The 12,163-nt window shown below is 49.3% G+C and overlaps 1 long non-coding RNA gene across 1 annotated transcript; it reads right to left on the bottom strand.

Moving 5' to 3' along the window:
* Positions 1-3,850: 3,850 nt before the first annotated feature.
* Positions 3,851-9,891, bottom strand: LOC128325307 (uncharacterized). Its single transcript, XR_008307364.1, has 3 exons — positions 9,647-9,891; positions 7,614-7,747; positions 3,851-6,000 (listed from the first exon to the last, which is right to left on the bottom strand). It is a non-coding gene; the product is annotated as an uncharacterized LOC128325307 (long non-coding RNA).
* Positions 9,892-12,163: the final 2,272 nt, after the last annotated feature.

The raw sequence follows: 12,163 nt of genomic DNA, 5'->3' as shown, positions 1-12,163 counted from the left end.
ACATTCATGCTGACTCCTACTAGTAATCACCAGATTCTTTCTTTCTGCAATGCTCACAGTCTTCTGATAATATTTGCCCATTTAAACATTCAGCAAAACCAGGCAGTTACATTTTCCAGGACTGTGTCACTTCAAACTGCAGGTGTGTGATTTGTGTGATCCTCCCCATGAAAGGTCACCACACAGAGAAAGATAGCAATTTAGGGAAAGGATTACATTGAACCAACGGTGCACACCACCCCAGCCAATTGAGGAGTTTCCCCTCACATTTTACTGCCCCTGCCCCCCACTGCCAAACCTAACAACCCACAAAATGAATGAATGAGTTGCTCCTCAAGCTTTCCCTCTGTCTGCACACCTGTGTTGGATCCTTCTCCCCAACATGCTAGGTTTCCACACCCAGAGAGTTCCCTTAAAATTATTATTATTTTAAAATCCCATCTTCAACTTGCAGCCTGGATGCAGAGCTTTGCCTCTGGATTGTGTGAGTGTATAAACCAGCCTCCTGTTTGGAGAATATGGAGGGTAGGGCTGGCTCCCAGAGCGCTGCTAGGGCAGAATGAGCAATCCTGCTTCTCGTTGATTTATGGATCCTGCCTCTTTGCAAAGCTTATCTTTGTGGCTCTAGAGATCCTACTCAGGCCTACTTGAGAACATCTTGCAAGAGGTCTGTCATGAGGTTCCTTTGCACCCATACCCCCAAATAAATGACACGACACAGGAAATGGGTTAAAACTAGGGCGATAACTTTATTAACCTAGTTTCAACAGAGAGCTGCAATGTAGCCAAGCCACAGTGGAGTTGCCACCCCTAGGGTGCAGCACAGTATCCCCTCCTCTGACCTGCCATCATGGTGCTAGTGACCAAGGAGCTACTCTATTTAAAGGCACCGCTCCTAACATGGGCCAGATCAAAAACCCCTACCAGTGCAACAGTGTAGAGTAGGCAAAAAACCAGCCACTTCCAGGCCAATCTGGGTGGATGGGGAAAATTCCTACTCGGCCCCAAAAGGCGGCCAGCTAATCCCACACTGTCACCCGGCGGGGTTAGCAGATGCCAAGGTGTTGCTGCAGAAAGCCAGCAGAGGTTGGGGACTGCTTTCATTAGCACGTCCTCATCCCTCTGGATGGCCCTATGAACCAAGGATAAGGGATGTGCTCACATCATTTTGGTGCCTCATTAGAGAGGCACCGAAACTATTCGCTTCATTCAAATGTGCCGATTCAGGAACATCCCTACCGAGGACGCTGTCACAGCATGGTCCACTTTGTTTCCCAGGCTTGTTTCTTATACCCTGCTGGGAATGGATGCAAAAAACCAGCACCCCACACTGCATGCAGTGCTAGAAGATGTGGTCTTGCACCCAGGCTCTGAATCAAGAGATGAGTTGCAAACTCAGGCCACAACTATAGAAACTAGTTTGAAAGGAGTTCTGTAAACTAAGGTGTGGCTTCCACTCCTGGGGTGAAGCATTGCGGTGCAACCATGCCTCCCTGTTAAGGGGGTGGTTTTTGCCTCAGAGGTGAAGGCAAAAATCCTCTGAATGGAGAAGAATCCTCCCTTCCATACAGAAGGATCATTTGGTCTTCTCCAGGGGCATAGCTATAATTGGGCAAACAGGTTCAAATAACCCGAGCCGTGCCCAATCAGGAACCGCCATTAGCGGCCCTGACACGCCCCCTGCGTCTGACATCAGACGCGGGGTCGGGAGTTTAGTTCTCGAGCAGGGACCCTTCAAGAGCTAAACAAAGGCTGGTGCTGCGTTTGCAGCGCCAGCCAGGAGCGGCTCTTCCCTGCAAAGGCAGGGAAGAGTTGCTCCTGGCTGGTGCTGTGAACGCAGCACCAGCCTAACTAGCTCCTGAAGGGGCCGCCCGATCTCTTCAGGAGCTAAGACTGGTGCTGCATTCGTATCGCAGCCCAGAAGCGGCTCTTCCCTGCAGGGAAGAGCCGCTCCTGGGCTGCACTGCGAACGCAGCACCAGCCCTTGTCTAACTGCCGAAGGGGCCGCATGGCCCCTTCAGCAGTTAAGCTGCTTCTTCCAAACGGAGCCTCAAGGCTCTGTTCGGGAGCCAGACCACGCCCCCCCCCCCCGCGTATGATGTCAGATGCCGAGGCGTGGCTATCCCCTGTGTCTGACATCAGACACAGGGGGCAGGGCTATCAGGGCGCCCGCCGTGGCCACACACGGGCCGCCGGCGGGCTAGCTACGCCCCTGGTCTTCTCCCAACACCTTGAATAGACTTGAGGCTTTGGGGGACCTAGCCAGAAAGGGAATAGGAATCTGGTGCAGGCTTGATCTCCTCAACCTCTTCCTGACCACAATTCCCTTCACCCACGAGGGGAGATTTGTCAGTGTTGATGTGTACTGACCTGGCTGAGGTTGCCCTCTGCACTTACCTCGCTTACAATGCCAAGTGGGATTCCAGGAAGTGCTCCTTTGCTGGTAGGATGGAGAGATTAGGACAAGATAACAAGTGTGAGCTTCAGATTGGCAGACCTGCTATGACTTAAATGTCATTTTCTCAATGACCCTCAGTTTCAACTACCTTGATTTCATGTTGATGTCTTTATCCAGCCCCCTGCCAAAGAGCTGCTGCCCAAAATGTTAGGTTTTCTTCAAAAACACATGGGGTTCTGCACCAGCGGACTATATTAATTATTGCAGGGGTGGCCAACCTGAGGCTCTCTAGCTGTCATTGGACTACAACTCCCATCACCCCCACTGCTGTTGTAGGGACTACAGTTCCAATAACCACCTGCCACAATAAGTGGTGGCTGGGGATGATTGGACTACAGCTTCTATCATCCCCAGCTCCCATTTCTTGTGATTGGGTGATGGGAGCTGTAGTCCCTCCACCAGCAGCTATGGATGATGAGAATTATAGTCCCAACAACAGCTGGAGAGTCTCAGGTGGGCCATCACTAGCTCCTTGGATCATCTGTGGCTTTTCTCCTGGCTTTGGCTGTCTGCTGTGCTTACTGGGGGCTGCTGAGTAAGGGCATGGAGGCTGTGTGTCCCCCTTCCCCCCGCAAACTAATGTTCTTGTTAGGAAGGGAAACTTATAGCTTAACCAGAAGAGAGCAAAAGTGTCATTTTCTCTGAAGAGAAGAGAACTTGCTTAGCCCCTTCTCCCTGCGGCTGTAGCTGCTTCTCTGCCATGGTTGGCCAGAAGAGGTGCCAGTCAAGCTATCCTGTCTGATTGTTTCGGTACTCCCCTAAGCATTGCCCACCCCCTCACCCCAGGAGAAACAACTACCAGGCTGATTGCCACAGCCTGTATTTGATTGATTGATTGATTGATTGATTGATTGATTGATTGATTGATTGACTTTTACATTTTTCCTCCGGGAGGTGGGCAATGCTTGGGTAGACAGGATAGCTTGACGTTTGGGGTAGGGGGGATGCCCACCTGCCCTCCCCCCAGCTGTTGAGTGCCAGTGTCTGCTCTGCCCAAGTGCCACCTGGAGCTCCTGGTCAGACTCCCCCAAACAATCAGAAGACGGCTCCCAATCTTCCCTGGCCAATTGGGGAAGACAGGAGGTTGCAGTAGGAGGAAGGAGGGGTTGAAGCAAGTTCCCTTCTTCTCAGAGAAAATGGCTCTCTGTGGTTCTTCTGAGGAAGCTGTACGGAAGCTGTACGGATTGCTTCTTAGCAAGTGTCTGCATGGGTTTGGTTGCTCCCCTCAAGCCCCTTCTGACTGTTCCTGCCCAGTGGGCCTTTCCCCTCCTGTTGCCCAGTGAGGTTCTCTTTTTCTTGTACCCTCCCCCCCACAAGACACTTCCCCCCTTCTCTTGCCCAGTGGGATTTTCCCCCCTTCTTTCCTTCCCCTCCCTCACCACCCCTTTCCCCTTCTTTTGCCCGGCCAGTAGTATTTCTGTTTAGAGATTTAGCCATGTGCTTCCTATAAGAAAACACTCAGGCTCAAGCTTGTTCAGCTGCCAGGAGTTAGTTGCGCAGGTCAGCCTGGGTGCTTTCCAGATTAACCCTTATCACTGTGCCGCTACGAATCTGCGAAGTGTGCTTCTGTATTGCCTGTGCATTGACATCACAGTCTCTGTGCTATCAGCAAGATGTCATTCACATTTCCAATGCCTTCTTTCAGATTTTATTGCTTTATTACAGTCCTGCAACATTGTAAAAAGATTGCAGTATTTTTCCATTTTAGGGAGTTTGGGGCAAACTAGAAAAGACTGCTGCCCTGCTGGTGGACTTGAGCAACACCCTTTCATTACGTTGTCAATTTGATCCCAAGCTGAAGCATTTTACGGTGGTTGTAACTGTAATCTGGAAAGCACCCAGCAGTGGAAAGGTGCTTGCACTGGCACTGAATGGGGTGCTTTATCTTCCTAGAAACTGGAGGAAGTCCCACTTTGGAATTAATAACTGGGATCTACTGAAATGAATTACAAGAATGCGCCACACCCTGCAAGGGGTCCGATGGGCTGCACACCACCCCAGAGTGTCCTAACAAAGCACAGTTTGAATATACAAGATAGAAACATTTTAAATATATATGAAATGAAAGGCTTACCATCAACTTAAGACCCCCCACCTTATATATAAATGGAAGCAGTGGAGGGCAGCACACCAGTGTCCCATGGAGTCCAGTAGGTCTGCCCCACCTCCACTGGCACTCTCCCCTCTCAAGCTCCCCATCCATCCAGGCTTGGTCCAGCTCTTGTCTTCTCCAGCCCTCCACAGAATTAGAGCTGGGATGCAGCCAATCCCTTCTGCATAGCCCCCTTGTTCCCTAGACACACCCACATCCAAGACTTCTTAGGATCCATCCCCAAATCGGGTTCACCATGAATTTGCACCCAAATGGGGAAAGGAGCTGAGCAATTCAAAAACAAAAATACAAAACCAGTAACTGATATTGACTTTAACCTTGCTTCAGGCGTGATGCAAGTCCTTGGGTAAAACAGCATTTTCAACAGAATCTCGACAGCATTTTCCACTCCTGGGATGCTCCATCTAGAGCTGCCCCATCCTCCTGATATTCTGCATTTCCCTTGCATTCACTGGCTGTAGTTACTACAGGAGTTCTCGTTTCTCGGCAAGCCATTTAATCCCTACCCTGAGGGAAATCAAGGGCGGGGGGCAGGACTAAACTGTGGCCAGTTGCAGGAAGGAGGCAGGGCTGGCCCAGAGCCGGGGTGTGTGTGCAGAAGTGGGGGTGCGGCATTGTCCTGCGGCCAGCTGCATGAGGGGGTGCGGCACTATCCTGGGGCCGGCTGCAGAAGGGGGGTGCAGAACAGCCCCGGTTCCGGCTGCAGAAGGGGGGTGCGGGACAGCCCCGGTTCCGGCTGCAGAAGGGGGGGGTGCGGGACAGCCCCGGTTCCGGCTGCAGAAGTGGGGTGCGGGACAGCCCCGGTTCCGGCTGCAGAAGTGGGGTACGGGACAGCCCCGGTTCCGGCTGCAGAAGGGGGGTGCGGGGCTGTCCCGGGGCCGGCTGCAGAAGGGGGGTGCGGGACTGTCCCGGGGCCAGCTGCAGAAGGGGGGTGCGGGACTGTCCCAGGGCCGGCTGCAGAAGGGGGGTGCGGGACTGTCCCGGGGCTGGCTGAAGAAGGGGGTGTGGGTCCGTCCCGGGGCCAGATGCAGAAGGGGGTGTGGGACCGACCCGGGGCTGGCTCCAGAAAAGGGGTGTAGGACTGTCCCAGGGCTGGCTGCAGAAAGGGGGTGTGGGACTGTCCCAGGGCTGGCTGCAGAAGTGGGGTGCGGGATGGTCCCGGGGCTGGCTGCAGAAGGAGCTGAGTGGGAATGTTCTGGTTCTGGCTGCAGAAGGTGGGGTACCGGACAGTTCTGTGGTTGGCTGCAGAAGGGGCAAGGTCCTCCTGAAATGCCAGCCTGTCATCATTGTCTCCTGAAATACCAAAGTTAATATATAGACCATTCTTATTTCTGAACTAGTGCTATTCAATGGTGCCAAATTTCATTTTGAAGTGGATAATGGGATTTTCCTCAGGGCTGGGAAGTAGTATATGGCCAGCCTGGTCCTTCTGGCATATATGCAGGAAAATGACAAAACAGAGAAAGCATTTGATTACATCTAGGTACTATCCATGATTACAATCTAAGCAGTTTCTCAAATAAAACCAAAACCAAATACCAAAATAAAACAGCAACCAATTAGGGACAGACTTACACAATTTAACATATCAGCTGAAATGACGAAGCAGAAAAGGTCTACAGTACTTAGACACTGGGAAAACTGTCCCTCTTTCTAGGACTCTCACTCACCACTGTCAGCATTAAATCTGTGGACCTGCTACTTAAATGACTTATTTTCTTAATAACTTTCAACCTTAACTAGGGATGTCCAGAATGCCTAGGAAAAGGTTTGCTGTGAAATGGGGCATTTCAAGCAGTTCAGTCTCTCCAGAGAACACCCTACAAAAAGGGGTCTTCTTTGAGATCAACCCAGAACCAACCAGTTTTGCGGCAAGTGGGTTTGCTGTTTCGAGCAGCGATTGTGGGTGCCATTTTGGAGGGTTGTTTTAGTGTTTTCCCCTTTCTTGTTGGTTTTCTGGCATTGCCTTCCAATTGGCTTGTGATCTCCTTGTTCCTTTGTTGGCTTGTCATCATGCAAAATCAAGTGTCGTCAGGGGCCACTGTGCTCCCACTGGCTGGGGGGAGGGGGGAGGGAGGGGTAGCCAAAAGGAGGGAGTTTCAAAGTGTATATAAGGGGCTGCTCGACAGAGAGAGCCACACTCTTAGAGGATATCAGAGGAGGAAGACTGCAGCAGAGCAGAGAGTGGTGGCAGAGAGACTGTGCCAGTGTCTGCCTCACTCTATTTTATTTTCCTTACCAACTGCTTATTTTACTATTATTTTAAAAATGGTGCCAGCAGCCCTAGTGGTAGTGGGTTTAACTGGGTGCTGCTGTGGGTTTAAATTCTGTTTCTTTGTGGCTCCCCCCCCCCGACCCACTTCTGACATGTAACAGCCCTCAGTGCCTTTGATAACAAGGATGCTGAGAGTTCTCCCCACCTTCCCCTTTGGCAGCCCCTTGCTGTTTGCTGCTGTGTGCTTGGGCAATTTTTGTTTTGTAAGCTGTGTTTGCCCAACCTGCCAGGCTCTCTCTTTTCCCCAGGTGTCTCCAGGATTTATTTATGTTATTTTGCAAGCTTTTTCTTTTAGTCTTTGGGTGGATGGGTGCCCAACTGCCCACCCCACTAGCTGTTAAGTGCCAGTTTCTGCTCGGCCCAAGTGCTGCCTGGAGCTCCTGGTCAGAATCAAGAAGAAGACGCAGAGTCAGGTAGCCCCCAAACAACCAGAAGACAGAATATCTTATCTGGCACCTTTTCTGACCTATCAGGGAAGACAGGAGGCTACAGCAGGAGGAAGGAGAGGTTCTCCCTTCTTCTCAGAGAAAATGGCTGTTTGTGGTTCTTCTGAGGAAGCTGTAAAGATCCCTCCTAAGCAAGTATCTGCATTGGCTTGGTTGCTCCCAAGCCCTCACTGACTGTTCCTGCCCAGTGGGCTTTTCTTCTCTTGTCATCCACCCCACAACCCAGCTATGTCTTTTCCCTTCTGTTACCCAGTTAGGGTCTCTTTTTCTTGTACCCGCTCCCCTCCCCGGATACACCTCTTCTCTTCTTGACTACTACACCTTCTTTCAAAGTCCGCTCTTTCCTTGCCGGATCCTGCTTTATCTTTACGCATCTTGACCTTACACCAGGTTGGTCAAAGGAAACACCACTTGTCCCCCAAATCTTTCATGGTCCTGTTTTGGTGCCTCTTTTTCTATAGATAGAAGGAAAAAACAGATACATCCAGTTGTGTAAGCAGTTAACCCACAGTTCCCAGGAATGGGTGATGTGCAGCCTGGCACACGAGCAGGGAGGAGGGACTGTGTGACTTTGTAACTCTTTCCAGTCACACTCATGATCCACAAATATTACAAATGTTGATAGTCTATTTCAGTGTTTCTCAACCACCGGTCCCTGGACCGCTGCCGGTCCCCGAAGGGTTGAGTGCCGGTCCCTGACTGGGAGTCAACCCCCCTCCCAACTGAAATCAAGGCACTCACTTCCTCAATTTTGCACATGGCACGGAAGAGGAAGAGTATCACGGAGGCATGGGACCCTTCTTGTGCCTTGCCTCCACTTGCTGCTGAGATCTTCCTACAGCTATCTTATTCCCTATCTTTACAGCTTCAAACTGTATGCGATGCGGGGGCATGGAGGAAAAAGTATGGCAGTGGGCGCCACTTGAAGGGCTGCTGGTTCTTGCATGCTCATTGTTTGCAGCCAAAGATTGGTTGATTGAAACCCAGCTGCCTGTTGTGGTCGAGGCGCCTTGAGAGGGAACACTGTTTCCCTCTTGCATCAGTGGGGCTTGCTTGTATGTTGTTTTCATTGGCCCCATGTAGCTTTTGAATTTTTCTAATGGCCCAACATCCCCTCTCCATTGAGTAATCACAAGCACCTCCACTGCAGACATACTGGAGACAAATTTGTTCACCCAGGCTTTTAGATTCAGGGGTTCTCAACCTTGGGTACCCAGACGTTGGTGGACTTCTACTCCCATAATCCCCAGCCATAATGGCCAAATGTCATTGTTGTTGGGGGTTATGGGAGTTTAACTGAGGGACCCAAGGTTAAGAACCCCTAATATTCCATGTTTGCAAAAGATTCCAAATTTAATTATTTCAATGCTTATATTATTTTCATTCTAAACTGCCCAGAGATGCAAGTTTTGGGCAGTATAGAAGTCTGATAGATAGATAGACAGACAGACTTGAAACCCCTTTACTAACTGCTGGTCCGGGAAACTGCGCATGAAGAATGTAGCGGTCCTTGAAACTCTGCACGAAGAATTTAGCGGTCCTTGACTCCAAAAAGTTTGAGAAACACTGGTCTATTTTCAACCAAAAAGGATTCTCAATGTGATTTACATTGCCAAAGGAATGAGAAGAGAGTTCCCTGTCCAGAAGGAAATTGGGACACAATCTATGCAGCAGCACAGCAGAGACACCAGCAGTAGCCCCAGAAGGATACTATCTTGGGTTGATTAGGGGAACAGTTGCTCCCCATCCTGCTAAATAGAAGAGAGTCACCACTTTACAAAGTGGTGGTTTGCTCAGTGGGCAGGTGTGAAGTCCAAACTGTGCCACAAAGGACTCACAGTAGCCACTTAATGGAGCAGACTATGAGAAACACCTAGATCGGGCAGCAGTGATATAGGAAGATGCTGAAAGGCATCATCTCACACTGCATGGAGGATGGCAATGATAAACACCTCCTGTATTCTACCAAAGACAACCACAAAGAAACCAACTCGATGGCACACTTTACACCCCCACACATGACACCATCAACAGCCAAGGTGTTGAATAGGGACAGTTGCTTTCCCCCCAACCTGCCCCACCACTAAATATGAAAACTACCCACAAAGGTACCTCTTTGCCCAGTCAGCAGGGCTGATTTTGACATAAGGGAGACCCTGGAAGGGGGACTGTGCTGGACTGAAGAGGGACAGTTGCTCTCCATGTGCCCAACAGAAGAGTCTTAACATTAAAAGGCAACTCTAGGCCCGGTTAACAGGGGTCCCGCTATTAGCAGATAAAGCAAATTTTTATAGAAACCCCCTTAGTCTCCTCCAAAGGGAACAGAGGGAGGGCAGGGCTCCCTTGAAACTCACCACTTGATGAAGTGGGCCACAGCACAGAAGAGAAGCCCCTTCCATCATGATGAGCACGACTCCCCTGGCAGGATGCTGAAAGTGCCCAGGAGTTGCCCGTTGGGGTCCTTGAAGCCTTTAACTGCATCTGGAGAATAAACGTTCTGCTAACCCTGTCAGAGGAAAGCAGAGAAGAGAGGAAGCAGCTACTCTCCCAGATCCCAGAAACTGCTTCAGAAAGAGCAGAAATTGACTCCCAAGAAACTTCTGAGCAGTTGACAGTTAAGAGGACAGTTAGGTGATGTCATAGAGGGTGATGTCAGAAAGAGAACAGAGTTTGAAAAAGACCAGTGAGGCTTGCTTAGAAAGCAGGTAGTTTCCCCAAAGCACTGAGAACCACAAGTATAAAATACAAATTTTAAAATATTGTATTTATTTATCATATCTTTATACCATCTGGGGCAGTTCATAAGTTAGCCCACTTGCACCCCAAACATGTACGCATCCGTCATCTTGAATTGGGGTGGTTGATATCACAAATTACGCTGGCGAGGTGTCCCCAATATAAATTTGTTTCATATTGTTCCAGGCACTGCCAAGTTGATAGGGACAGAGAGAGAGAGAGAGAGATGGGTGAGCACATAAGCCTACTAGAACGTAGGCTAAAAAAGGGGAATCTTGCAAGCTATGAACACTAAAATGTAAACATCCGGTTTCTTAAAATATGACAAATGGCAGATTTTTCATTTGTTCCTGATTTATTTCCTACACGGTTAATAGATTTATTTATTCATTCATTCATTCATTCATTCATTCATTCATTCAATTCCTGTACCGCCCCTCCAAAAAATGTCTCAGGGTGGTTTACACAGAGAAACAACCAACAAATAAGATGGACCCCTGTCCCCATAGGGCTCACAATCTAAAAAGAAACATCAGATACCAGCAACAGTCACTGGAGGTTCTGTGCTGGGGTGGATAGGGCCAGTTACTCTCCCCCTGCTAAATAAAGAGAATCAATGCTAAAAGGTGCCTCTTTGCCCAGTTAGCAGGGGTTAGGGTTATAGATATAGATAGTCATTGACCAAGGTGTAACTTACCAGAGTACATGTGTAAGATTTGAGCCCTCTTCAGTCGCTACTGTACACAGCTACAGTGCACCCAAGTACAAACGGTACAGGTATCCACCAGCTACCCCCACCCACCCACTATGCCAACCTGCTCCATAGTGCGCTCTTCCCAAGTCCAGTATTTGTCTGCAGAGGCTTATGCGTTGCTATATCTGGGGGAGTTTCTTTCCATGGTCTGGAAAATCTGGCAGCCAGCATTCCAAATCATGGGCAGATGCTTTCCTTAGGTTCAGCATTTGTCTCTGTCTTCAAGGAGAGCCAGGGGTGTGGCCGTGCATGCCCATTGGCCAGCTGGAGGGCATAGCATAGGTCTGGACGAGAGTATGGAATGTAGGCTCAGGTGCCAGCCCACCTTTCTGGTGTTGCTGGCAATGAGTCCCCCATTTTTAAAGTCTGCTACTCCTTTTCCCACCACCCCACCTGTCCCAAGGCTCATGGACCACCACAGGAAGTGGGGGAGGACTCCCTGGCACACTCACATTTTCCTGTACCCGGGTACACAGCAGAAAAGGAGATTCTTACAACCTGGACTATAATAGCATAACAGGACTGTTTGTGACGGGGCTGGGATAAGGCAGAGGAAGGGCCAGCGTGGTATAGTGGTTAAAGTGCTGGACTAGGACCGGGGAGACCCAAGTTCAAATCCCCATTCGGCCATGAAACTAGCTGGGTGACTCTGGGCCAGTCACTTCTCTCTCCGCCTAACCTACTTCACAGGGTTGTTGTGAAAGAGAAACTCAAGTATGTAGTACACTGCTCTGGGCTCCTTGGAAGAAGAGCGGGATATAAATGTTAATAATAATAATAATAATAATAATAATAATAATAATAATAATACTAGAAAGAACCTTACAAATACTTGGGCATTCTCCAGGCTGATAACATCGCACACACTGAAGTTAAAAGAAAAATTGGAAGTGAATACATCAGGAGAGTCAGAAAAATCCTCAAGTCCAAACTCAATGGCGGGAATATCATACAAGCCATAAACACCTGGGCTATACCTGTTATTAGATACACTGCAGGAATAATAGACGGGACCCAGGCAGAGCTAGAGACGCTAGATCGTAAGACCAGGAAAATCATGACCATCAATAATGCTTTGCACCCCCGCAGTGATGTAGATAGGCTCTACCTCCCTCGCAGCTCAGGTGGAAGAGGAATGCTGCAAGTCCATCAAACAGTAGAGGAGGAGAAAAGAGGCCTTGAAGAATATATAAGGGACAGTGAAGAAGATGCACTTCAAATGGTCAAGAATGCGAAACTATTCAACACCAATGAAACAAAGCAGGCCTACAAGAAAGAACAAGTCAAGAACCGAGCAGAAAAATGGAAAAATAAGCCCCTGCATGGCCAATATTTACACAATATAAGTGGAAAATCAGACATCACCAAGACCTGGCAATGG

This window comes from Hemicordylus capensis, chromosome 4 (assembly GCF_027244095.1).
Source record: "Hemicordylus capensis ecotype Gifberg chromosome 4, rHemCap1.1.pri, whole genome shotgun sequence".
Lineage (NCBI taxonomy): Eukaryota > Metazoa > Chordata > Lepidosauria > Squamata > Cordylidae > Hemicordylus > Hemicordylus capensis.
The sequence above is the reverse complement of the archived record's forward strand: the minus strand, read 5'-3'. Positions and strand labels throughout refer to the sequence as shown.